The 26,258-nt window shown below is 38.3% G+C and overlaps 2 protein-coding genes and 1 pseudogene across 4 annotated transcripts in view; 2 read left to right on the forward strand and 1 right to left on the reverse strand.

The window, feature by feature from the left end:
* The window catches only part of MACROD2 (mono-ADP ribosylhydrolase 2), a 1,992,468-nt gene that overhangs the window by 1,239,285 nt on the left and 726,925 nt on the right, over positions 1–26,258 (reverse strand). The gene's annotated exons all lie outside the window — the stretch shown is intronic.
* Positions 1–26,258, forward strand: part of FLRT3 (fibronectin leucine rich transmembrane protein 3) — a 511,751-nt gene that overhangs the window by 67,746 nt on the left and 417,747 nt on the right. The gene's annotated exons all lie outside the window — the stretch shown is intronic.
* Positions 7,905–8,192, forward strand: LOC118550173 (NADH dehydrogenase [ubiquinone] 1 alpha subcomplex subunit 1 pseudogene; annotated as a pseudogene).

Raw genomic sequence — 26,258 nt, forward strand, 5'->3', positions numbered from 1 at the left:
GAAGAGGAGATACCATATGCAAAGGACCTACAGTGGGAGGGAGTGTGATAAACACAAAGAAGAGGATACTTTTTTTTTTTTTTAAATCCAACATGCCTAGAGAAAAAGGGTGAACAAGGTGGAAGATAAGACTAGAGAGAGAGTGGAAAGCCACACCTTGTAGGCCATGTTTAAGGGTAGGACACAGAAATGAAAATAAGAATACTATTATAGGCCATATTGAGAGTTTTTGTTGGAGGTTACAAGCAAATGATGTATTACAAAGATCACTCTGGCCACGGTGAGGTGACTGGATGGGGAGATGAGCTGGGGGTTCTTAGTATGCAGCAGGCTAAGCAGCAGTGTTGAGAAGTATACATGATGAGCTCAGGGTCTGCCCCACTGCAGGAGACCTACACGAGCGGCCTCGCTCTTGTAGACATTCATCCTCTCTCCTCCACTGCCTGAACACTTTTCTTAAAGCACAACTCTATGGAACCTTCCTATTTCTGTCCACTTGCCTCACCTTTAGAGCAACAGGTTCAGACTACGCTGGCCCTCAATAGCTGATACAGTGACTTCAACCTACTTCTTAGCTCACATCTCTCCTTTCTATTTGTCCAAGTTCTTCTCTATCCAAAATGGTTTACTTATCTCCTTGTTTTTGTTTGTATCCTTGGACCCACTTGGGATAACCTTTGTCTCCTGCTTTGCTGCCTCTCTTTACACTTGTGTTCTGGCCTGAATTAACCTCCCACCTTTGTCCTTTACTTTCTAAATTCTGCCCATCCATTCCCATCCAGATTAAATACCTTCCTTGTGTTCTGTTAAGAATTCCAATAAAGATCGCTCAGTTTCTTCCACACGCATTTCATGTTATTTGACAATTAATCATGACTTGTTCTGTGCTATATCAAATTATTAATTGATAAGAGTTGTCTTTAGCTTTTCATATGTATATGCTTTATTTCTTCATCTAGCTAATAAGGTGCTGGTGGCAAGGCACATGCCATGTATTTCTTTCCTTCTGCCTTTCTTAGTACCGGCACAATGCTTTGTACATTTGCAGGTTGTCAGTGGATAAGCATGGCTTAAAGTTTGCTCTGAGATATGCTTTACCTTTACCTATGTCAGTAGGAAGGGGTTTTGGAGGTCTACACATACTCTAATCAGATTTGCAAAATTCACAGAGTAACATGTGGCAAAATTTCCAGAGTAATATCAACCGTGACTCTCCAATAACTGTGGTTTCACCAACAAACAAAAAAGAGGTTTTGGAGTCACAAATAATATGGATTCAAATCCTGGTTCACCCACTTATGCTGTAAGAGATCTTTAACCAGTTCCTCATCTCTCTAAGATTCTATGTCTTCATCTGAAAGATGGGGATAGCCATAGCTACCCAGCATACTATATGTAAAGATGTAAGTCTCAGTGAGCACTTAGAAAGCTGTGTGGTCATTACTGTTCGCAAAAAAAGTGAATACTTTCTCCTCAACTCTTTTTATCACTTCTACTCTATATATGTAAATGCATTTCATGTGCAAGTTCAGACAAATGCACGCACACACACTTCTTTTAGTCCTTCCTTTAGTCTCATTTTGTAACTGCACTGACTTCTCAAATCTATCATCGTTTTTTTTTTTTTCTTTTCTCTCTTTCTTTTCTTCTTTCTCTCTTCCTTTATTTGATGAATACCTAACAATAAGACTTTGGAAATCACAACTGGAAAAATACAACCACCATTGACAACCTTTTCAATATACGGTTACATTATTGAATGTAAACAGGAAGGGTAAGAACTTCTACAAAATTCCCTTTTCTATTGTCCAGTAATCAAACATCTCTGTACTGAGCCATTAATCCCTCTATTGTATTCTCTTCCCCACAGTCGAATTGAGTAAGATTAGAAAGCAAGAGAAAAAAAAACAGTTGAGAGATTAGGAGACAGTGACAATTCAAACTCACAAAAAGTTTCTGAATGCCCAAGAAACAAGAAAGGTTGGCCTTTCTCATTAAAATCTTTTTGAATTGGTGCAAAGTCTGAAACCATCATGTAATGTTTATTTGTAACTTTTGTGTACTGAGGTGTGGAAAAATAGTCAAATCAAGATTGGCCCCATTTGATATTAGCTTCTCTAAAAGTCCCAACAAGGACTAATCACTTAAAAAAAATGTAGGTATGCAAGGCATTCAATATGTATCAGGTGTGAGAAACAGAAAGAGAGAATGATAACCAATTCCAATTGTCAGTATCTATCACTTTTTAGATATGCAATATTTAATGTCACATGAAAACAAGCAAGCGCTGCTATAAGGCTGCTTACTAATAAATCTATTAATTTATTTTAAATAACGCATACTAATTTTTATGTATCACTGGCATTCAGATACATAAATTCCATTAAAAAGAATTTCTCTATATGGAAGTGTAGGAATGAAATCAATGTGTATTTTTAATCCAAAGAGATAGACGTTTGACTAATTTATGTGAGTCTAACCTGGGGGCATATTAAAAAAATAAAACCCTCAAAATTTTAGCAAAATAGACCCAACCTTGAAAAGATATATGTAAAAATTCCCTGAATCTATTAGTCTTTCATTATTATTGTTATTTTAAAGAATTCTCTAGTTTCATTAAACTTCTGACATGAAAAAGTGAGTGTTTCATACAGATGGAAGAGGTCTGGGCAGCACTTGAGTAGCCAACTAAAGGTGGCTTAGCTAGCTCCAAAGTGATTCCTATTAGAATGAAAAATAAATAGACTAAGTGCCAAACTCAAAAACTATTCTCTTACAGAGATAAACTGTAAGTGCTCTACAGAAAGTGAAAACAGCTCTCTGGGGAATGCTTGGGATTTGGGCAAAAGAACAATGCAACTGTTTCAGTAAGTCAAGTGGAAATACTTGGGGGGAAGGGAGGAGTTTAGGAGTTACCAGAAAGGGACAGAAGACTTGCCAGAGAGCAAGGCTAGAGCTATGGACCCCATTTAGTTCACTGACCATGCAGACAAAACTAGGTCAGTTCTGATAGGGAAACGAAGAAACCTCATGATGGATATGGACCCCATTTGTAACAGGGAGGCTAATTATATTTGTTAAGTCTCTGGCAATATACCTAGTCTTAAGATTAATAACATCTTTCAATGTTTCAAGAAAAATGAGTTTCTTCAACATGACTAATAATTCATACACTCTGCTTTTGCAAAACCTATATAATAATTAACTTGGATGTTTCTAACTTCTTCAACAACACTGAAAATTATTCCTCAAGAACTACAGAATGAAGATGAAGACATGATTCATTCCTCTTTTCTTTCAATTAAAAAAAAGCTGAAATTGACGTCAAAAGGATTGTTTAGAAGTTGTAATTATGCTTTAGCAAGAGACTCCAATAAATCAAAGATGGCTGTCTATTCTGAACAAACATCCAGGAAGAAAACTTGTGACCCACTCCAGAGAAATCTGAGCAACTTTCTCAATTCTTAGAGTACAAACAAGTCTCAGCTCGAATTTATAACCTGGTACTAAACTTGGGTATAATTTAGGAAAAGATAAAAATGATTGCATGCTCTCTCTCAATTTTAACTCCAAAATACTTGGTAGGAAAATCTATCCATTTGGGAGAAGCTAATATGGACCCTCTCAGACAGATGGCAGAAGCTGATTAATGAGACTGTGAGCCCTTAGGTGAGGAGCCTATGAGGACTCCACTTTTAAAAAATAACTGTATGCCTAGATGTGGAGGCAGAAAGTGGATTATCAATTATGAAAAATATTTACTGAGCTCAATGGCATTTGTTTGTTTAGAAAGTTTTTTTTATATATATACTGGCAGTTAGAATTAATGAATGAGTAGGTAAAAGTAGTAAAAATGAAACTAAATAATATAAAAGTGTAATAAGTTGCACTGTATGGACACAGCAACAGAACACAAAATGGCAATGAGGAGAGAGTGTCCCAAAGAGGTAGAAACTAGGGTCAAACCCAGTATGTCAAGAAAATTGTATTTCTGAATCATGTTAAAAGATACCTTAACTTTTAAATTTTCCCTGAAGGGAGTCTCTCAGTCATAATATGTAAAAATCTGAAACTTGAGCTGCTCTTCTATGAGTATTTATTGAAGCAATAACTATTTTAGGAATTCTACATATATGGCAATGAACCCCATGCTTATCTCTTTTTCCCCATTATACAAGATGAAATTGCAAACCAAATATTTACTGCACCCTTACTGTGAACTTGATTTTTAAAATGCTATTTAAGGCATTAAACTTCATGTTTTACAAGTTCAGTTAAAGGGGCTTATTGAATATTTATTGACTGTCACCAGCCCAAGACTGAGCAAATAAAATGGGAATACATGTTCAGATGGGCAGGGCTTCATCCCCAGCCCTAACACATGCTGGGTTTTCCTATTGATTGCGGTATCCATTTTTATCAACTAAGTATAGCTGAAGCCTCTGCTTAGGCCATTCCAGGACTTCTTTACTTCCTCATTCTCAGAGGCAGTCAAGTTGTAAATTTTCTTCTGACTGATGCTGTCCCTAGATTTGTCCTATACTAAGTTTCTTTACATTAGATCCAATATCACTCAGCTCAGTAAAGAGCTATTTCTAGCTCTGTCTGGCATGAAGAAATATATAAATGGACATAAATATAGCTGATCAATTAAGAAATGTGTTTATAAGGTGAATTTTAGACTATAACATATTTATCCAACTTCAGAAAAAGTGGGGTTAGACTCCAGTGAATTTCCAGAAAACTGGATTTTAAATGTTAAAGGTCAAAACTTCTAATTGTTAGAACAACTTTAGAGCAGCATAATCCTAAAAGATACTATAATATTCCTGTTAAATAATCAGAGTGTAATGTATATTATACATTAATAATGGAGTCAGTAGGTATCATAGTATGGTTTTTCAGCTTTCTGGTTACTCCTTTGGGATCCAAACATCAGCCCACCTCTAGCTGCAGGCAATCACCCTTTACTAACAATACTCTTTTCCCTATTTATTGCTTCTAATTTGTGGAAGGTTGAGAAATTTGATGCCAAGCCTATTTAATTTGAATCTAAATACATATAAGTTGAATCAGAATAATAGCCTGAGGCAATCTCTAAAGAGGAGACTCTGAGGATTTAGAGAATATTTGCTTTTAGACACCCAAATATCCTCTTTACTTCATGTATGAGTGTGTGTATGTATGACAGAGAGACCGAGAAACAAAAAGAGATTTGAGTGTGCATATGTGTGAGACAGTATGTATGAACGTGTATCCTAGAACCATGTGTAAGAGACTTTGCCCAAGCCAGACTCCATGCTCCTCTCTTAGGGATGTCTTTTAGAACCAAAAAAACAAAAAAAAAACCCCAAAACTCTAAAGTTAGAACTTATTCCATAAAAGTATCTTAATTTTTTTTCAGTATTTTGATCCATATCCCCCCAATTAGCCCTTTCTTTTAAAGATACAGAACCCAGAAACACATTTTTAAATGAAAAAATACATTCCATTATAACTAGAGACGAGTCTTGAAAACTGATTTGAGGCTCTATATTTCTCTACATAATCTTGGTTAGGACTGATGTAGGCATCTGCCTTTGCCCATTTCTTCTTATGATGGATTTGCATGCTAGCAAGAAGGTTGTCTTGACGTTTGAAGTTGAAGACTTGGCCATAAAACAAAGTAAAAACAGAATGCTCATAGGAGCCCCACGTTCTAACCAATAATGCAAACAAGTCTTTCTCAGGCAATGCAGATGGTCACTAGATAAGAAATGGCCATCATAAACTGTTCTGCAGGAAAGCCTGAACTGAAAAATAACAATATATATTACTTTGACATGTACCTCTAATTAGCAATGGGCTCATAGGCAATCTCCTAACAATCTGTTTCCATGTTCTTATTTATAAAATTCAGATAATAGCAAATAGGGAGTCACCAAGAATCAGCAAACTACAGTCCCCGGGCCAAATCTGCTTGCCACCTCTTTTTGTAAATAAAGTTTTATTGGAACACAGATGCATCCCTTCATTTATATTGTCTTTGGCTTCTTTCACACTACAGAGGGCAGAGCTGAGTTAGCTACAAAAGAAACTGAATGGTCCACAAAGCCAAATACGTTTACTATCTGGCCCTTTACAGAAAAAAAAAATATCCGCCCCTGGTATATATTACACTATAAGGTTGTCAGGAAGATGAAATGTCATAATAAACAGTAAATTGACTGAAATGCTACCGCTAGCTAATATTGATATGCTTAGTGAGTTTCAGGTACTGTGGTAAATGTCATACATGTCATCTCATTTAATCCTCTGAACAATCCTAATGTGTCTGTTTTATAGATGAGGAAACTAAAGTCCAGAGCTCAGTAATTTCCTAAGCATACACAGCTGGTTACATGAAAAGCTAAGGCTCAAATCAAGGTTTCCAAATCTAGAGCGTTCTTTACCACTAGGCTATATTGCCTTCCTATAACTAGAAATTTCTAGTTGCTAGACATATGAGCATTTTTATTAACTCGAATGCTATTATTAGCATTGTTTTGATGTAGAATCTAAGATAATACGGATTTGCTCTATGTGTGAACTGCTAACGATAGAGAGTTCATCTTTCTCTTGTGTGGGCCCATGACTTGTTTGAATAGTTGCGATGACCTTCTTCCCTATCATATTTACATATATGTAGTTTGGTTACAAGTTTCCAGTCAAAAGTAAAAAATGTGCCTGCTGAGTCTGAACACAATACTGGTAGAAGCAGGGAATTCAACTCTGATCTTTGCGCCTGTGGTGAGTGAGCTTCACGGAGGAAGAAACTCTCACCCTGGAAGGGGCTCAGCACCAAAAGCTACAGTAAAACTAAAAATCAAGACAGCTCTAGGGAGGCAGGACAGAGTGATACATTTTCTCTACCTAACAGAAACACAGTCCCAGCCTTTATACCTTCAGAAAGAAAACTGAGAGTCTTCTGTGGAAATGTTAAGATGTAATATATATGTAAAAAAAAAAAATACAGAATTCTGTGCAAATTTTTTCATATTTAGAACCAGTATACCTTGGTTCTAATGCAGGGAACCTCAACAAAACTACTGGACCCTGTCCCTATGGGTCTCCTGGGTGAGGGGTAGGCTTTTGCTCTCAGTGCTCTTCCATGAAAGCTTCTGGACTCTGCAAAGATCAGGAAGCTCATTCCACATGGCTGCCACCTCAGTCTTTTAGAGGCTGATTAGAATTACGATCAATCCTACATTGTCACATGTTTCAAACGGAGAGGAATAAACAAATGCATATAATCTCACATCCTCTTCTTTCACTCTTGCCAACCCTGTCTGTCCTGTCAACTGAGAGAAAAAAGAGAATAAAAAGGAAAGAGGGGAAGAAGAAAAGAGAATTTGTGCCTTAGATCTAAATTTTAGCTCCTAGATTTCTGCATCCTATTTTGTGAACTCCGTATGTAGGGTATCATGTATTTATTCTCCTTATTTCAGGCAGCTTTTCCACAGTAGCACCAAATAAGTTAAAATTAGAATGAAACCTGAATTGAAAGAGGAACCTTTCAGCAATTGTGCCCTGCAGTCTCCTGCGCTGCTTGCTTTCTGCCAACAAAAGGAGATCATCTGTGATGAACTCTGGAGACAACCGGAGGGACAGTGATAAAGTCCATTTAGGAAGAATAAAGCAGAGCAAACGGGGAGGCCTCTTCTGCCCAACCAAGTTTATCCCAACCAGTTTGAAAAGAACTGAATCCGAGAAATAAGCTTTTGGTAATATATTTTACAAAATCAATACTCACTAAACAGGTTCAAACAAATGACAAATAGAGTGCTACACTGTTGAGGGTGGAAGAAAAGTTTCCCTGTTTTTGGAGGCCGGGTCACCTTTACCGGACCCGGAAGGCAAGGTTTGGCTCTGGCAACCGCGCTGCGATGTGGTTCGAGATCCTGCCCGGGCTCGGCATCATGGCCGTGCGCTTGGTCATCCGTGGCATAGCCATGGCGCACATCCACAGGTTCAGTAAGGGGGGCAAGGAAAAAAGGGTTGCCTATTATCCATATCAGTGGAGTTCGATGCAAAGAGATAGGTGGGTCTTTGGAGTTAATCGTTACCATGTGTCAAAGGGTTTGGAGAGTATCGATTAAGGAAGCATTTTCCTGATTGATGAAAAATAACTCAGTCATACTCCTCTACCCCTTCTAGAAGGTTATGCAGTGTATTAATGTAGTACATAATAAAAACAAAAAAGTAAAAAAAAAAAAAGTTTCCCTGTTTTTAAACTCTCAGAATAAGTAATAATGCCCTCAGTTGCTGAAAGTCTTGGAAGACAGAGGCCACAAGTACTAGTCCTCATTTCACAAAGAAAGTAAAAACGGGAGGCTCAGCATTTACGTTGAGGAGAAGAAATAGTCATTTGCTAAACAAAACCATAAGCTGTCAGTTTCACTCACTTGAATTCATCTACCAGCTTTTAACCGTATGAGATATTTAACCAAAATAAAATAGAGAATTTTAATATTTAAAATTTGTATTTCCATCAGGTGGATTCCAAAAAGAGAGAGAGAGAGAGAGCAAGGAAACAAAGAAACAAAGAGACTTCATCTCACGGGGAAAATATGGAAAAAATATTTGAAGCAAAACATCTGGAATCATTAATAGTTGAGTTTGTTTTTAAATTCATATAATTTTGACAATAAAACAACGCTATGGATAAATTTAGAATTAAAAGGACTAGATAAAAATTGAAAATTCAAATTGCTACTTCCCCACACATTTGTATTCCCACTTATTTCTGCCAATTTGCCTGAAATGTTCTGAAAGTGTGACCAGAGAGAGTATTTCTTTATATTACCCCTATAACAAACTGGATGGCCTGGTCTGTAACCTTCTGACTGCCAGGCCCTCAGGAGGTCACCAAGAACTACAAGACTAATGGAAAGTTAATTAAAAGGCAAAGAAACTAAAGAAGACAGAAGAGATGCCTGACATCCGCAAAATCTGGCCTGGGGGGTATGGGCCTATTAAGACTACATTATTCATTCAATGAAGACTTACTCCATGTGTATATTCTGTGCTAGTTTCACCCTAGGCACTGAGGAACATTAAAAATAAAACCAAAGCAACACAAGAAAGAGTTCCTGACTTTTGGCAGTCCATCTTATGATTGGAAGGAGGAGGGACACAATGGTAAGAACATGAATCATTACATGCAGTCTTGCATTTAACTGGTCCTGACGACAAATGCCATGAGGGTCCAGAGCAGCTTTATGAGCATGAGCTCCAGGAGGTCAGGAAGAACCTTTGAAACCTATGGAATTGGGCTAGAGGTAGAAGAAGAGACAAGATTTGAATAGATGCATATCTTTATTTGGGTTTCCCCTTTTAAGAAGCCCTTGAGATAAACTCAGATTACAATGGTCACGGTGGGGGGGGGGGGTGCAGAATAAGGAATAAGGCAGAAGAAGGAAAGGGACAATCAAGAGTGTGGTTATCATGTCAGATACCACTGAGGATAATTGAAGCCCGATGCCCCTTGAGGAGTCTGAGGGTCACATGGTTCAAAATTGCCCTGTCCAGGAACTCTGTCTCTCTCCAAGAGAGCTGGAGTATTTACACAGTGGGAAAGGGAATAAGAAGCTGAGGGACCAAAAGGACCAAATGCCTGGAACTCTGGAATTAGGAATGGGTCCCATATTCAGGGGAAGCCTAGGGGTGCCCTGCAGACTTTGTTTGGCCTGTGGATCATTTAGTTCAATGCTGAGCAGGTGTGTTAACATTAAAGAAAATCTGGCCAAGCCTTAACTCAGATGGTCTTGTGCTAGAAGAAATAGTAAGAAAAGAATCTACTACTAAAAATTTCCCATCTTTGGTTGAGAAAAATGAGATTCAGAGTTCATTAATGTATTGTTTTATGGCATAAAACTAGGTTAGAGCACAGCTGGGGAGAAAATCCAGGTCTCTTGCCTCTTAGCTCAGAGTTCCCTTTATTCAACCTCACATAAACCTCACATTTATTTGTTGGGACTTCATAAAGCATGGACACAGATGATCTGTTAGCAATATAATTTATTATTAATCATTGTCTCATAGTAATGCACTTGCTGATTCTTTCCTTTAATTCTCAAAATAAAGGGAAGTATAGTGCATGGCCTTCCCAGTCAGCAATCCACTTGAGGCACATGGATAGGAGTCAAAAGGGGTTTCAGCATTGTTTATAATAGGAAAATATTGGAAACCACCTAATCAACCTTGATAGGAAAAAGAACACATAAAATATGGCATATCTGTAAGACAGAATTAAATACAGTAGCTAAAAATGAATTACAGCTAGATAAATCACTATGGAGAGGTTTCAAAATATAATATTAGATGAAAAGGTGAAGAAACAGTATAATCTGTATGACGAGGCCTTATGTGTACATTTAAACACATAAAACTATAGTGTATAAGGTTTATGGTTATTTCTAAATCTGTGGTAGAAATATAAAAAATATAGTCTAGAAGGTTTTATATCCGGCTGTTAGTAGTGGTTGCTCTGGGCAAGGAATGGGAAAGAGGAAAGGAAGGAATGGGATTGAGGAGAAGAACTTTGTCAAAAATGTGTTGGGTTTTTTTTAATTTAAAAAACAATGAGTGGAAATAAAGAGGCCAAGATATTAATCATTTTTTTTAATTATTGGTAGTTGATGCATGAGCACTTGTTATTTTTCTCAGTACTTTTCTGAGCTTAAACATATTTTTAAGTTAAACAAATAAAGTTTTCTAAGTATCATCATCAACTTTCATAAAAAAGGCAAGGAAATCAAAGAGAAATAAGAGCAATAAAATTAACTCATCTATAAGCAAATGTCCATGCCTAAGGAGGAGATAAAATCATAAAATTTATGAGTGCAGAGCTATGGAGTGGGACCACCTAGTCTGAATCCTCACTCCACTCTTACCAGCTGTGAGATCTTAGGAAAGTTATTTAACCTCTCGGTGTCTGATTTTCCTCATGCATAAAATGGGGATGATAACAGAATCTATCACGCAGGGTTGCTTTGAAGATAAAAATGAGGTACTATTGCAGGAGTATCTACAACAGGGCCTGATATACAGAACTCAGTGACATACAGAACGTGATCATCAGCCTGCTTCATGAGACTGCCTGACACGTTCTTTACAAGGGTATTTCTCTTTTCAGTGAAACTACCTTTAATACACTGATATGATCATTATAAGAAGACATGATTGCACTAGCTCTCATCCACAGCACCAACGCTTGCTTTACAGCATCAAATATTAATAATTTGCAACAGCAAAATTCCCATTCATTCATCTAACAAATAAGGTAAAACCTCATTATAATGTCACTTACTGTACAGTGCAATTCAGCCCAAGAGATTTCTCTTGGGCCCAGCTAGCAGGATTTAATTACTGGATTACCAAGAGGACTTTTCAGTCAAGTGGCGTCACCCTATGAGGCAAGCTTGAAGGACACAGTTATCAAGAATCCAACAACATATTTTAGAAGTATAGATGTTGAAGAGCTGACAGAACATACAAGACCTTAAAAAGCCTTCAATTTAGACTAGTCAAGATGGAATGAAAGTAAGAGAAGGTGAATAATCATGGAAGCCCTACATTTGAAATATCAGAAAGTCATAGGTAGAAAGTATCTACAAAATATATGTGGATACCAGTGACATACAGAAATGCAAAAGATAGAAAGAGAAACCGGAGTGCTTTGTGGCTATCAAAATCATTATTTATATACTTCTGTTTTGTCCATCCATTGCAAAGGTAAAATTAATGACATTATTTTCCACTTATATTTCGTACATTTTTAAGCATCAACATTTCAGTAGATTTACTGTTTATCTTGTCAACTGTAGGCCTGACCACAGTCTCTCATAGAAGGCAAGTAAGAAAGACGAGTCGGAGTCTCAAATTTTTGCCATGCTACAGGATGTATTTTTATTAATTGGAAACTCCACTCTGAAGTTTGAGACAAGGGCCCCTAGGCCATCAATGATAAGCCCTTTCTCCAGGGAGGAAGAAGGAGAGACTGCTCTGGCAAACTAGCTCACTCACTAAATGCATGTGTTTGGTATGTAGATTATGACTGTGTCAGAACCCAAATCAGCATGCATCAGAAAGCACCAACATTCACTGAGGGAAATGTATTTTACTACTGTAAGCAATTTAGTTGCCCAATTTAAATGTATTCTGTACAACGTGAAGAGAATGGCATAAAATAAGTACACATATCACAGATCCCCTTCCCCCTAAGCAAAGGTTTTGGCTATCTGGCACATCTATCACAGAAAAACAAATGAACACCATATGGTCTAACTGTAAAAGAACAAGCTTATCCATCTACATCCAAGAATAACTGAATAGCTGAGTGATATTTAGCTTTACAAATGGAACTTTTGTTTTGCCTTAGGCGAGATATTTAAGATCTAAAAGTTCTATTAAATTTTTGAAATAGTTCTATAAAACTAAGTATATAATATCTTATAATTGAATACTATATGGCACCTTGCTTAAAAATAGTACCTAGGACCTTTATATGAATATAAGATGCTAAAAATAACTTTTCTTCAAACTATAGCGTATGAGTACATATCCCCCCACGCAAAAGTCATGGTTAAATCTCTTCTCTCAAAAAATACCTATAAGGTGCCTTTAATGCAAGAACAAGTTAACCCTAATTTCCAGATTTAAAGTTCTGTGGTAAAACTGGATCCTTCTGGGAAAGAAATTAGTTTTCACGTAGGTACAAGGATACATATTATTAGCATGTATACTTAAGCATATTTCTGCATAAATATAGTTGTGAGACTGATGACTATTTTATATATATATAGTTCCTGACACCGAGCTTCTAAAACCCCTGGAATTTCCTAATGATGTGGGTGATAGAAACATCTGTTGTTCATAACAAGCCCCTTTTAACCATACCTGAGTTTATAACTGATGGGGTGATGTTTAAATAGCTTCAGGATGGGAGGATTGGTCACCAGAGATACCATGTGATTAGAGGGTTAAAACGTTCAGTCCCACCCTCTGGAACTCCAAGGAGGCAAGAGGAATTGGAGATCAAGTTAATCACCAGTGCCTTGTGATTTAGTTAACCATGCCTACATAAAGAAGCTCTAAACACCGGACTTTAGAATACTTCGAGGTTTACCACACTGGGTACTGGGAAGCTCCATGCACTCCATATCTTGCCCTCTGCATTTCCTCCATTTGACTCTTCCTGAATTGTATCCTTTACAATAAACCAGTAATAGTAGGTAAAGTGTGTCCCTGAGTTCCGTGAGCTCTTCTAGCAAATTATCAAACCTGAGCAAAGAGTCACAGGATGCTCAGTTTTTAGCTGGTCGGTGGTGAGAAGGCTGCTAGCCTCAAAGCTGCCTACAAAAGGAAAAATTATACCAGGACAATGGAAAGTACCTGTGGTTACTGAGAAGGTAGTCAATGTTGGGAGTGGGGAAAATGACAAAACCAAGCAACTACTGAAATCAGTGTGTATTCTGTGAAGGAGTTGTCTTACTTTGTGGATCTATGTCATCAGCTTCCTGAAGAATCTTCACTAAAATAGATCGTGAAAGTGAGTAATTTAGGGGCATGGTCTTTTGTTTTGAATGCTGCAAGGTAGAAGAACACGTTTAGGTTTGTATAGGATTTACAGCTCAATGTAGAACAGTCACAGATGGCTATATATGATCCAGATACACAATGAGTTATGCCCAAGGTAACAGCCAGCAAGCATGGTATATTGGATGAAATCTACTGTAAGATCTGTTGAGTCTGAGAAGGGGGACTGTCCAACTCCCCCTACAAATGTCACGTGGAACATTCCAGATGAAACAGTTTATATGCATCATATACAAGCCATGTGGGAATGGTTTTATGACAATTGGGACATCCACCCACTGAATATGCCCATTATCCAGGTCGGGGTAATTCTGCATGGACATCCACTTACTGCTGCAATGGCAAGCAACAGTCTGAGAAGCCTCATCAAATTTACTGTCTCAGCTTCTTCTCATGGGTCTTACAGATGCTAATAAAAATACTAGATTAACCAACAAGAGACTGCAAAGAGGCAGAGGGAAGAGTCAAGGGACTTTTCCTAGCAAGGGGGAAATTTTTTTAAATGGTTAAGAAATGGGGTAAATATAGTAAACATTGATAATGGTGAAACAAAGGAAAAAGAAAGGGGAAATTTAAGAATGGAATCCTGGCAGGGTGGAAATCTTTTGATGGTTATTTTTTTTAAAGATTTATTTATTTATTTATTTGTCAGAGAGAGAGAGCACAAGCAGGGGGAGCTGCAGGCAGAGGGAGAAGCAGGCTCCCCGCTGAGCAAGGAGCCCGATGCAGCACTCCATCCCAGGACCCTGGGATCATGACCTGAGCCAAAGGCAGAGGCTTAAGGGACTGAGCCACCCAGGCATCCCTCCTTAGATGGTTATTAAGAAAAAGGATGAATAACATGGACATTGATGAGGTTGAAACAAAGGTCTTAACAAAGCACTACTAAAGACTGGGTGGACCAAAGGAACTCCCTGAAGTCCTCCAACATTAAAAGGCCTCAAATGAGTCTACATATTCTAATTTAGAGGAGTTTTAAAAGCCAGAAGGCAAAGATTACAGCAAAAAATCAGATCTGGAATGGCATGGGGCAATAGTCAAGCAGATTAGCCAAGATAAAGACTGACAATAAAGGTAAGGTTCCCTATCTCAACTCTTTACTGGGGACCCAAGGCCTTATATATATGAGGAGTTAAAATGGTCAGAGGTGAAGAGAAGTTACTGGGATCCCTAGATAGGAAAGCCACAAGAACTGTGGTACCAAAACTCACTGGTTAAGCCTGGAAGTAGACTACAATTAGATTTAGAGAATATAAAAATGTAAAGGATAGGATTATGAAAGTTGGAATATTTAAACAGGATTTATGTGAAGAAGTTGTACCTTGACCTGAATGTTTTATGGGAATGGATATGATGTCTGGCTGAGGAACACTCTTCATATCTCATATTGTAAAACAAAAACCTGTTAATGAAATCCTAATGGAGGCTACAGTTAGAAATGTAAGGGTTGATGGGATTAAACTGACTGTCAGAGCAGAATATTTGGTATGTTTGAATAGGCTACTTATGAAGTGGCTGCATGTCTACTATCTGAATGTATTATGGGGATGGACACTGTATCTGTCTAGGGAATATTTTCTCCAACCTAGTATTATAAAAGAGAAGGCATATAAATCTGTTCTTCAAGCAGTATTAATTGGACCTACTAAATGGGAACAGGTAAGATTGCCCAGGCCCACATGGTATAGATTAGAACTAGAGTGCTGATAAGGACAAATTCTCTATAAAATATCCCAATGTGGACTGTGGACGGGAGCTTATGGCAAAAGCTAGTGAATCCCTTCCAGAGACAGCTATGGGACTTTGGACTACAGAACTTCCCTTTGAGGGAAAATTACTAGCTTGCTTTTAGACATTAATTGAAATTACCTCTATGACTGAAGGACATAAAATAATCTTGAAGCCTGAAATACACATAATGTGTTGGATAATGTTAGAGAAATTCTATAATGGGGAGGGCAGTGCCCAGAAGAGTTCCCTAATAAGATAGAAATGGTTTATACAGGAACATGCTACAGGGAGAATGCAAGGGGAAGATATTCATGAGCAGGGAGCTTCCTTTCCCCTAGGATTAACTTCAGAACTGCATGAGGAGCTGCCAAATTCTCTCATCACTTGGATAGTGATAAACAGCTCTTAATGAACCAGCAAAGAGCCGCTTAATGTGTGGACTGCAATTCCAAGGTGAATGGACAATATTCTGTTTGGAAGGCAACCACTCTGATAGAAGAAGGCAAAAACACATCAGTTTGGTGCTGCTTTATGATAAAAAGCCCCTTTGTTTCTGTTTTTTACCAACTAATGCCCAATAGCCAGTGGCCTGGCATATGGTCAGGCAGGAGGGCAATGGAAACCTGGTCTATTAAAGAGATGCCCATATGGGGCACTGCCCTGTGGAAATCACTATGGAAATCTGAAGTATGCATTAATGTGGGACACATCAATGCCCGCCAGAATAACCCCCTTCCAGGTTCAGAGGGTAATTGGAAGCAACATGCAGATATCCCCGTACACTCCCTTATGGTGTCCACTTGGCTCCATGAAATGAGTGAATATAGGGGTACCTGTAGCAACGCAGAGATGGGCTGAATTTAGACATATTGCTTCACCCTGTGAGGCACAAAATGCCAGTAAGAATTGTTCTGTCTGCCAACAAAAGAGACAAGACTGCAGGCTATACGGCAGGTTCCCTGGGGGAAGCCCCTGAACATAGCTGGCAAGTGAAACTGATGCAGGTAGCCCTTGGGGGTTATAAATGGGTCTTAAAAGAAGTAGACACTAACTCAAGACTGGGTTGTGCTTACCCAGTGGTAGATGCGAACACTCAGAGCACTATAAAAGAACTGGAACCAGTAGACAGTATACCAGTTCGGATCACTGAGTCACATTTCTTCAGACCAAGGATCAGCCTTTACAGACTATAATATCCAACAATGAGAAGAGAAATATCTTCCCCAGAGTAAGAGTTTTAATAGCTAATTGCAGGGGCACCTGGGTGGCTCAGTCGGTTGAGTGGCTGCCTTCGGCTCAGGTCATGATCTCAGGGTCCTGGGATCAAGCCCCGCATCGGGCTCCCTGCTCGGCGGGAGGCCTGCTTCTCCCTCTCCCACTCCCCCTACTTGTGTTCCCTCTCTCCTGTCTCTCTCTCTCTCTCTGTCAGATAAATAAATAAAAATCTTTAAAAAAAAAAATTAAAAAAAAATAGCTAATTGCAATGGGCAATTGAAACATTGGCTATCTAAAATAGGGAGATAGAAAGGCATGAAGGGCTGGCTTAAATGCCTTCACAAATAAATACATGCTTACATTCAATATGAGTGGGGCTAAAGGAGGGGCCCCACTATATATTCTTCTGTTTTTCAGGTGGATCTGGGGAAAAGGAGGTGGAGGAGAATGTCTGTGACTATGTAATTCCTGCCAAGGCACGCAGGACGCTAGTATGACTATATATATTTTTTTCTCCTTCCCCCACATCACTTTAACTTTCTTTCTTTCTTTTTTTCCTACCTGATGCCATCATTTCAGGACCACAGAAGCAGCTACAAATGCTGGAAGCAGGGATGATGCTTCAGCAGGAAACTGTAACTATATTTTTAAGCCTTTTATATCAGAAGTCCTAAAGGCCTGATGGGGTGGGTTATGCCTTCACTCCATCTGGCAATATTGGGGTTAACCGTGAAATACTGCTACACTGCCTACTGGTCAGATAATTACCTTCCTTGTAATAAAAGGAAATTCTATTTATGGCAAATTAATATTCTCTAAGCACTAACTATCATGCTATTTTCCTCTCTACCCCAAGCAACAATTAGCTCTGGGGGTCCATAAAGCAGAAGATGGCCCCAGTCACTCTGACACAAAATAATAAATAGATTTCTCCTGTTGCTGCAAGTCCCTAGCATCCTATTTGTGAAGAACAAGCTGTAAAGCTTTATTATTTCCCATAAAGTCTGAATAGTTTGAACACAGAGGAAATGCACATCAATATTTCCCCTTTTAACACATTTACCATGTAAGTTGTAAGCACTGGGGCTAGTGGTCCCAATCACAAAATCAGTCCTAACATATTTCAAACCCATAAAATTATCACTTTATTTTAATGAGCTTTAACAATAAGTTGAGCTTAGAAATCATGTTTGAATACAGCCTCTAAATCAATGGGAAAGGACCTCACTATCCACCCATTGGGTTTTAGTTAGGCAAGCCAGGAAGGACATGGTTCCCAGGCCATTAAAGTTCTTCAAACATTTTCCTCTGCTTTATTTCATCCTGACACTACTACTTAAACTACAGAGTTTTGAAAAATCGGGAAAAGATGTGCAGCACACCTAAAACATTCTTGGTAGATAGATCAAGTGTCAAATATGGTCTTGACCATCTCATACATTGGTGCTATTTTGTGGCTTATTCATAGCTATTAGCTGATTTATTTACTAGAAGAGCCAATGAACAGAGCATGAAACTAAATGTACTCTTGGGCTCGTTCTGCCAATCACTCTGCTAATAATTTTATATAATTAAAGTTTCCTGTGCCTATATATCTATTCATTCACAAATGGTTTTGAATACCTTTCTAGGATCTGAAGATACAGCAGTGAACAAAGTCCCTGCTTTCATGAAGATTACATTCTAGTAGAGGAGACAAGCATTTAACAAACCAATAAATACATAAAATAATCTCAGATGTCAGCTAAAGCAGGGCAAGGGACTAGAGAGTGATGGAATGACATTTTAGCTAAGATGGTTGGAATGACCTTACTGAAAAAACAGCTAAACTTATACAGCATTTAGTCAGAGGCAGGCGGTGCTCTGAATGCTGTGTTGACATTAACTAGTAATCATTAACATTTCTGTGAGGGTGGAGCTATTCTTACTTCTACTTGGCAACACAGAGGTACAAAGAGTTCTTATAACTTGACCACATCCAGAGCCTGAATTTGAGCCCAGAATGTTGGGACTTCAGAGTCCATATTCTTAACCATTTTATGGGATGTGACCATCAATGGAAAGAAAGTTCCAGACAGGAAGGATACCCGCTTAAATATTTCTAGTCAAGTGATTCTGACTTCAGGAAGTTCCAAATTCTATCTTCAAAATGGATTATGCCACAAGTCAATCAATCAAATAGCTTAATAAAAATTTGAGACGCAGTTAAAAAGCACTAAGGAAAAAAGAAAAACAAAACAAACAACAACAAAAAACCAGAGCAAAACGAAAAAAGCAATAGAGAGGCCATAACACCAGACAATTAGACAAGGATTCTACCAGAACTCCACCCATGTGTTTTATGTCTGGGAAATATAACTCAGTACAGATGCTGATACATATGTGTCAATCTTATTTTTAAAAGGTGCATCAAAGGGGTGCCTGAGTGGCTCAGTTGGTTAAGCGTCTGCCTTCGGTTCAGATCATGATCCTGAGGTCCTGGGATCAAGGCCCGCATTGGGCTCCCTGCTCAGTGGGGAGCCTGCTTCTCCCTCTCCCTCTGCCTGCCTCTCTGCCTACTTGTGCTCTCTCTCTCTCTATCAAATAAATAAAATTTAAAAAAAAAGGTGCAGCTAAGGAAGATAAACAGAATAAAACCATAAGTAATGAATTAGTCTATATTTAACTGGTTTCTATATTGTATAACAATGCATGCTTGACATTCTGATTTTAGACCCAGAGATTCAAAAGTTCTTCTTCCTAAAACATATGGGTATCAGATAACGAATAATTATTGAAATGAATATTTACAAATCACTGTCTGCCTTATCCTTAAATAATGTGGAACATAAAACTCTTTCAAAGAGACTACACGGATGTGCTCTATATGTCATTAGAAAATTTATCATTGATGGGGAGTAAGGGGGGCACTAGTTGTGATAAACACTGGGTGTTGTACATTAAGTGTTGAATCACTAAAGTCTATACCTGAAACTAGTATTGCACTGTATGCTAACTAACTGGAATTTAAATAAAAACCTGAGGAAAAAAAAAATGTGTATTATTGAAAATGTCAGGCAACTGCTATATGAGATCCCAGTCAAGAAAGTCCTGTGCCCTGATGCCAAGTTAAAATAATGATTTCCAGAATAATTTTCTACACTAGCCTGGGAGAGACCTTGAGCATATGATATACCCAAGTACAGGAGTAACACTAAAACAGACATTTATTTATTTACTAGACATTAACTATACTGGACAATGCCCCTCCTCCCCATCCCAGGTACAAATGTATCAGAATCCAATGACCGTTTCCATTGGTCACTGCCTAGTAAAACCCCAAGAAAACATGAGGCAAGAAGGTCATCACCCTCAGATCTTCTCATTATTAGATCCCCCAAATAAAATCTCCATGGAAAAGAAGAAAGGACCATAGACGGAGAATCTGACAATTTGGATTCTTGGCAAGGTTTTATAACTTAAATATCTGTATGATCTTGAGCAAGTCACTTGAATCATTTCATCTCAACTCAGTTGTTCCATGAGGGTGAGGTGTCTCTCTGTTTTGTACATCCTTTTTTCCTAAAAGATAAGCAAAGCACCTGGCACATATCTTAGGAACCAGTCAGTGTTTTCTGAATGAATGAAACACTTATCACCACCTACTGTGTGCCAGACAGACTGTTAAATACAAAGTATATAATCTTAACAGGATACAAAGTCTTGCCTAGTCCTTAATGAGAGGAACTGGCTCATTTGCTAAAAGAGTGATTTCCAGATATCTTTCCAGCTTTGTTGTAATTGTGAGACTCTTACCAAAAGTTCCATTGTCTCCAAATGTATGTCCTCAAGGATAGTGATGAATAAGAAGTTGCTGTTATACCATGGTGAATAATAAATAGAAACATCTCACATTCAGGCTTTGAAATATTGATCCCATCATTTCTGAATGAAGTGGTAAAAGAAAAATGAAAACAAGGCGGAAAAAAAATGCCATGTGATGGTTAATCTCACAATAGGCATAAACAATAGAATGTTGCCTGGAGTGTGATATTGTGTTTAAAGTAACAGGTTTGGTGCCCACGACAACCAGTTAATTTGGTATATGGAGAAACACTGCTTTAGATACAACAGAAAATGTAAGGGAATGTTTGAAATATTAACTCTTTTATGATATGTGGTTCTCTAAACTTTACCTCCCTCTAGGTGGATAGCTATACAAATCGATCTCACAACTGTGTAATATTCTACAAACAGCCCTGGCCATTTTCGATGGATACACTTTGATGTAGGGTTTCTCAATCTCTCATTATTCTTGGCATCCACTCAACTATTTGGGCACTAGATATTATTAAGAAGATGTGAAACCAAAATGACTTTTCTTAATTTTAAAACAATAAGTAAGATATGTTCTGGATGCATGGAGGAGAAGGGCCCAGTCCTGCTAGCCTACCCAGCACAGCAGTTATCTTTCCTCTGCCTGCCTTCTGGAAGTTTCTGGGAGATTCTGTCAGACTCTCCACCCCAGTTCCATCAAGCCACCCACAAACCCAAATTCTCCCAGAATGCTTTCCAAACAGGTCCACAGACTGAAAAAAAAAAAAAAATCCCTGAATTCCATTCTCACAAAACATTATAATGCAGAAGAAAATCTATGCTCAGCATAACGAGAATATACTTCTAACAGAGTACATGAGAAATGACACATGCCTGTGTATGCATCTGACACACCCAAGTATAGGAGGGACGTTACAACAGGAACACAATCATCTGGCTGTGTAAGGAAAGACAGGTTTGGCATCATAGGCCATGATGTAAGAAAGCAAAACCTGAGTGTCTGTAAATGGAAGGAATTTCTAAGATAGCCCCTTGCACTCCACAGACTTTCAAACTGTACTCTAAATACAATACAGACACAATTTGAAGGAAAATTTGCAAAAATACAGTTAAGGTTGTCTCTGGTGATCTTCGCTAAGCAGAATAAATATAGAGGAGGAATAAATCTTTCCTCAAAATGTCACAGGTAGGAAAAGGAAAGCTTCAGAAGGCCTTAGGAAATTATAGGGATTTCACAAATAGCATGTGATTAGAAATGGAGCAGCCTCTAGGTGGTTCTGACAAATGAAGGAGCTGATGGGAAACACACCACCTGGTAGAGCAAACAGATTTAGAAGGGCACTGCCACAAACATAAATAGGAAGCTACCTCTGCTTCACTCAGCTTGCAGGTTCCACACAGGAAAAGGCTGAATTAATTTTCCCCTCAAAATGAAAACAGCAATTCCTAAAAATAGAGAGCATGTGAGTAACAAGTGCAAAGACTAAAAACACTTAAGGAATATCAGGTAAATATCAATACCCAGTTGTGTGTTTGGGTGTGTGTTGTTTTTCTCCCAATGCTTTTTACTAAGCTGAATTTGGGTTCTCTTTGCCTCTAATCTATAAGTGTATCTATCTACCTATCTATCTATCTTTATAAATACATATGTATTTAACATACACTAAATGTAAAATATAAATATTTAATATAAAAATGACAAGTTTCTATTCATAACAGTTTGCCAGTCTAGTACACTGCCTATGACCGAGGTATGGTACGGAGTATGGTCGCATTTTTGATTTTAAGATCACTGATTGTCACATTACCCCAAATTATTTTTTCTTTCACCTTGCATGTCACCTCACCTGTCCCCTCAGCCTGGCAGGTCATGTGCTAAGAAAATAGACACCAACCATTCTGTGATTGGGCTCCTTCTCTTGTTAAATGAACTTCATGCCCATAGTTGCTGTATTAGTTACCAATTGCTATGTAACAAATACCCCAAACTTAAAATCATAAATATTTGCTATCACAAGGTTTTTCAGGACAGGAATTTGAGAGTAGCTTCACTGGGTTGTTTTGGCTCCATGTCTTTCATGATGTTGTAGTCAAGCTCCACCGGGGCTGTGAATAGCAAAAAGCTCAACTGGGTCTGGAGGATGTGCTCCCAAGCTCACTTTAATGACTGTAGGCAGATCTCAGAAGATCCCCTTCCAAGTTTACTCACATTGTTACAGGCAGACCTCAGTTCTAGCCTTAGGAGTCTCTTCAGAGGCTGTTTGAGTTCTCTCACAACATGGTAGCAGGTTTTCTTCTCCTCAGAGCTGCTTCATAACACGCAAGCTGCTTCACCCAGAGAGAGTATATAGTGTATTGAATGGTGACCCCAAAAAGATATCTCCATGACCTAAGCCCCAAAATCTGAATGTAAGCCTATTTGGAAAAAGGGTCTTTGTGGATGTAATTAAGTTAAGGATCTCAAGACCTTGATATCATTCTGGAATAGGGTAGGCCTAATGACAAGTGTCCTCATAGGAGAAGAAAAAAGAGAATAGGGAAGATAGCCATGTAAAAATGGAGGCAAAGTTTGGAGTTATGTTGCTATAATCCAAGGAATACCTGGAGCCACCAGAAGCTGGGATAGGCAAGGATGGATTTCCCCCTAGAGTCCCCAGGAGGAGTAGAGTCCTGCCAATACCTTGATTTCAGACCTCTGGCTGCCAGAACTATGAGAGAATAAAGTGCTGTTTTAAGCCATCAAATTTGTGGTATTTTGTTATGGCAGCCCTAGGAAACAGAGTGATTTGAGAGAGAGTGAGAGTTAAAGATGGAAGCCATAGTCTTTTTATAACCTAATCTCAGTAATCTCCATCATTCTGACATATTCTATTCACTAGAAAGGAGTCATTAAGTTCAGGCCACATACAAGGCGAAGGGAATTAAACTCTACCTCTCCAGGAGAGACTGGAGAAAAACCAAATAACTTGTAGATGTATGTTTAAAACCAATAAAGTTCTCATCTTAAGTTTCTCAAAATGACTTTTGAAGCTCTTCCTTTTCCTCTGAGAACAAGATACCGGGAGGAAGCAGGAACAAATGTCTAAGTGTTGAGGATGGTATGGGACTATTTTTTTTCTTAATTCCTATCTGTGACTTCCATATTTTCTCAAACACCAGTCATTACTGCATATGTTTGGATGGATTATTGTCATAAACATTACTAGTAGACCTCATGATGTCATGTATACATAGCTCATTTAAAATGACTATTAATAAAGTACCATATAAAATAAGAAATCAGTATTTCAAAAGCACGTTTATGTACATCACCTCCCTTAATATTTGATTAATTTTCATAACAGATATAAATAGAGATTTAGTATTATCTAAGAGACTAGGAGAGGCAGTTATGTTTCAGCGGACAGAGCACTATACTGAGTCAGGATACCCAGACTCTAGTCTTCACTCTGTCGCTTATCACATGGTAAATAAAAAATAAAAATTAAATCATCTTTCTGGGCCTCAGTTTCCTTAATTGTAAAATTAGGAGGTCAGATAAGAGAATCATTAAAATCCCTGTCCACTCCAGCAGCTGCTGCAGCAGCATTACCTCTATTAGCTCCAAAAACCGGACTAAATTTAAGATTATACATATGTCAGAACTGAAATATAATATCCATACCAAGGAAGAACAGCTGAAAAAGTAAGGGACTATCTTGTTTTAGATATCACGCAAGGTGAATTTTTTTAACCCTATAGTAAAGGGCTTTCACTTTGCCAGCAATAAATTTCTCCTGGATAGCTTATGGGGTCTCAGCCCCATTACCATCTCCGAGGGGTGGTGTTCCCCGACCACCATGGGAAAAGTAATCCTTTCCCTCCCACTCTCGACTCTGTTGCCACTCTTTATATTCCTCATATCCCTTACCATGATCCGAGGTGTTTTGCTCTTATGTGAATGTGTTTATTATCTGCCTCTCTGTGCTAAGAACCTAAGATCTCAGAGTACTCGAACCTTAGTTTTTTCACTATAGTTTTCTACATTCCAGAAGAGCACTCTAGCTCAGAATAAGTACTCAGTAAACATTGATTGAATAAGTAAATGAGGTATGCTAACTATTTTACAAGTAATAATAGAGCCATATATTTATATTATGTCTTACCCTGATAAACAGTGGTTCTGCATCCTAACAAATTCACCCAAGGTAGATATGACTATTCCCAGACAGCTGTGGATGAAGAAACTGAGGCTCAGAGGTTAAGGGACTTTACCAAACAATTAGAATATCCTGGATTCAAGACCTCTCTTTAGACTTTCTACCTTGATGTTTAGTGTTCTTGACCCAGAATCAATCTTTAATTCTATAAGGAAGAACTTGGTTTTATCAATGTTTTCAATTGGAAACACCTCTAATCAAGCCATAATGTAGTCTAATATTTAGTATTTGGGCTTCATAATTAATTGCAGGGATAATTAATAAATTTACAAATTGTTATGTGTTGCCCACTTTTTAACCAAATCATATAGGTTAGTAATAGCTAAAGGAACCTCTTAGCAGTGGGGGGAAATCTTCGTTTAACTCAGCATTCACTATTTCTATAAATGTATTCTGCAATTCCTGCGCATTAACTACTGTGGCTCTGAAATTAACCTTTCCTGTTTGCTTGTGCCTGACCTCAAAGCATCCCAAATTACTCAAAGCAACTCTGATGGCTTTAATTTATGAGAACACCTTCAAATATTCATCTTTTAAATCCTGAAAATGATTATCCCTGCACACCAGTGGCTCTTTTTAATCTTAGCTGATAACTGATTAAACATATCCAAAGGCTGATTACCCCCACTGCGGTTAATGCTGGTGTCACAGCTAACTACTTATCTCACAGCAGGAATTGCCTTCGAGAGCCCATTTACATTATTACCCAGAATTGATTTACACTGCTATTTCCTATTGATCACATAGGCAAAAGAAGGTATAGACAGTGTCCTCTGAAGGCCTGCTAAGATCTCAAATAACGCAAGCCAAGCACAGGTGCTTATTCTACATTCAGCTAGTACATTTACAACAATGTAAATACTAGCTGCTTCCAAGATGTTGCTATTTTTAGAAGAAACCATTTACTATTAGAGTCGTTTAGTTATTTCATCACAAAGCCACTTGGAGATGGAATCTATGTTATTGCAATGGGTAAAAAAAAAAAAGAGAGAGAGAGAGAAAATGAAAGAAAGTAATCCAAGTATAGGTTATCTGGGTGCCATGTGGACAAGTTGAGCAAACTTTGTCCGCCTGTGCTTTCTTGCACTGCTAGAGTCTTTGAGCAAGATGCATGGCTGGTGATAGGATAACGGAGATGCTGGGATGGTAGCAGTACTAGCTCTGCAGATTTCTGGTATCACGTAGTCCTATCTTGAGTGTCTTCTTGGTTGGTTTCCTGCAGTGGCAGCTATGACTATCGCAAAGACAATGCCTTCATTAATTCCTCCAGTAAACATGTATCAAAGCCATGAACTTGATTCTGGATACCATGTCAGATACTAAGGATACCAGAGGTGAGTGAGACTGATAGGACTTTTCTCTCTTCAAACTGTTACTCTGTTTGAGAAGGCAGGCAATAAATAAGGAAACAAATACTAACTGCGAACATGCCACAAAGGAAAAGAAAAGCATGTCTGAGTTCTCTTCAAAGAAAGCCCTAATCTGCAACCCAAAAGGATGCCTATGTTGTGTAGCAAAACAGGACTAGGGTAAGGAATCAAAAGGCAAGGGTTCTGCTCAGGATTCCACCACTGTCTAGGTCAACGATGCTCATGCTTGAGCTTACATCAAAGTCACATGGAGAGTTTGTTAAACCACAAAGTTTGATTCAGTAGGTCTGGGGTGGGGCAAAGGAATTTG

Source organism: Halichoerus grypus, chromosome 10, assembly GCF_964656455.1.
Source record: "Halichoerus grypus chromosome 10, mHalGry1.hap1.1, whole genome shotgun sequence".
Classification (NCBI taxonomy): Eukaryota; Metazoa; Chordata; class Mammalia; order Carnivora; family Phocidae; genus Halichoerus; species Halichoerus grypus.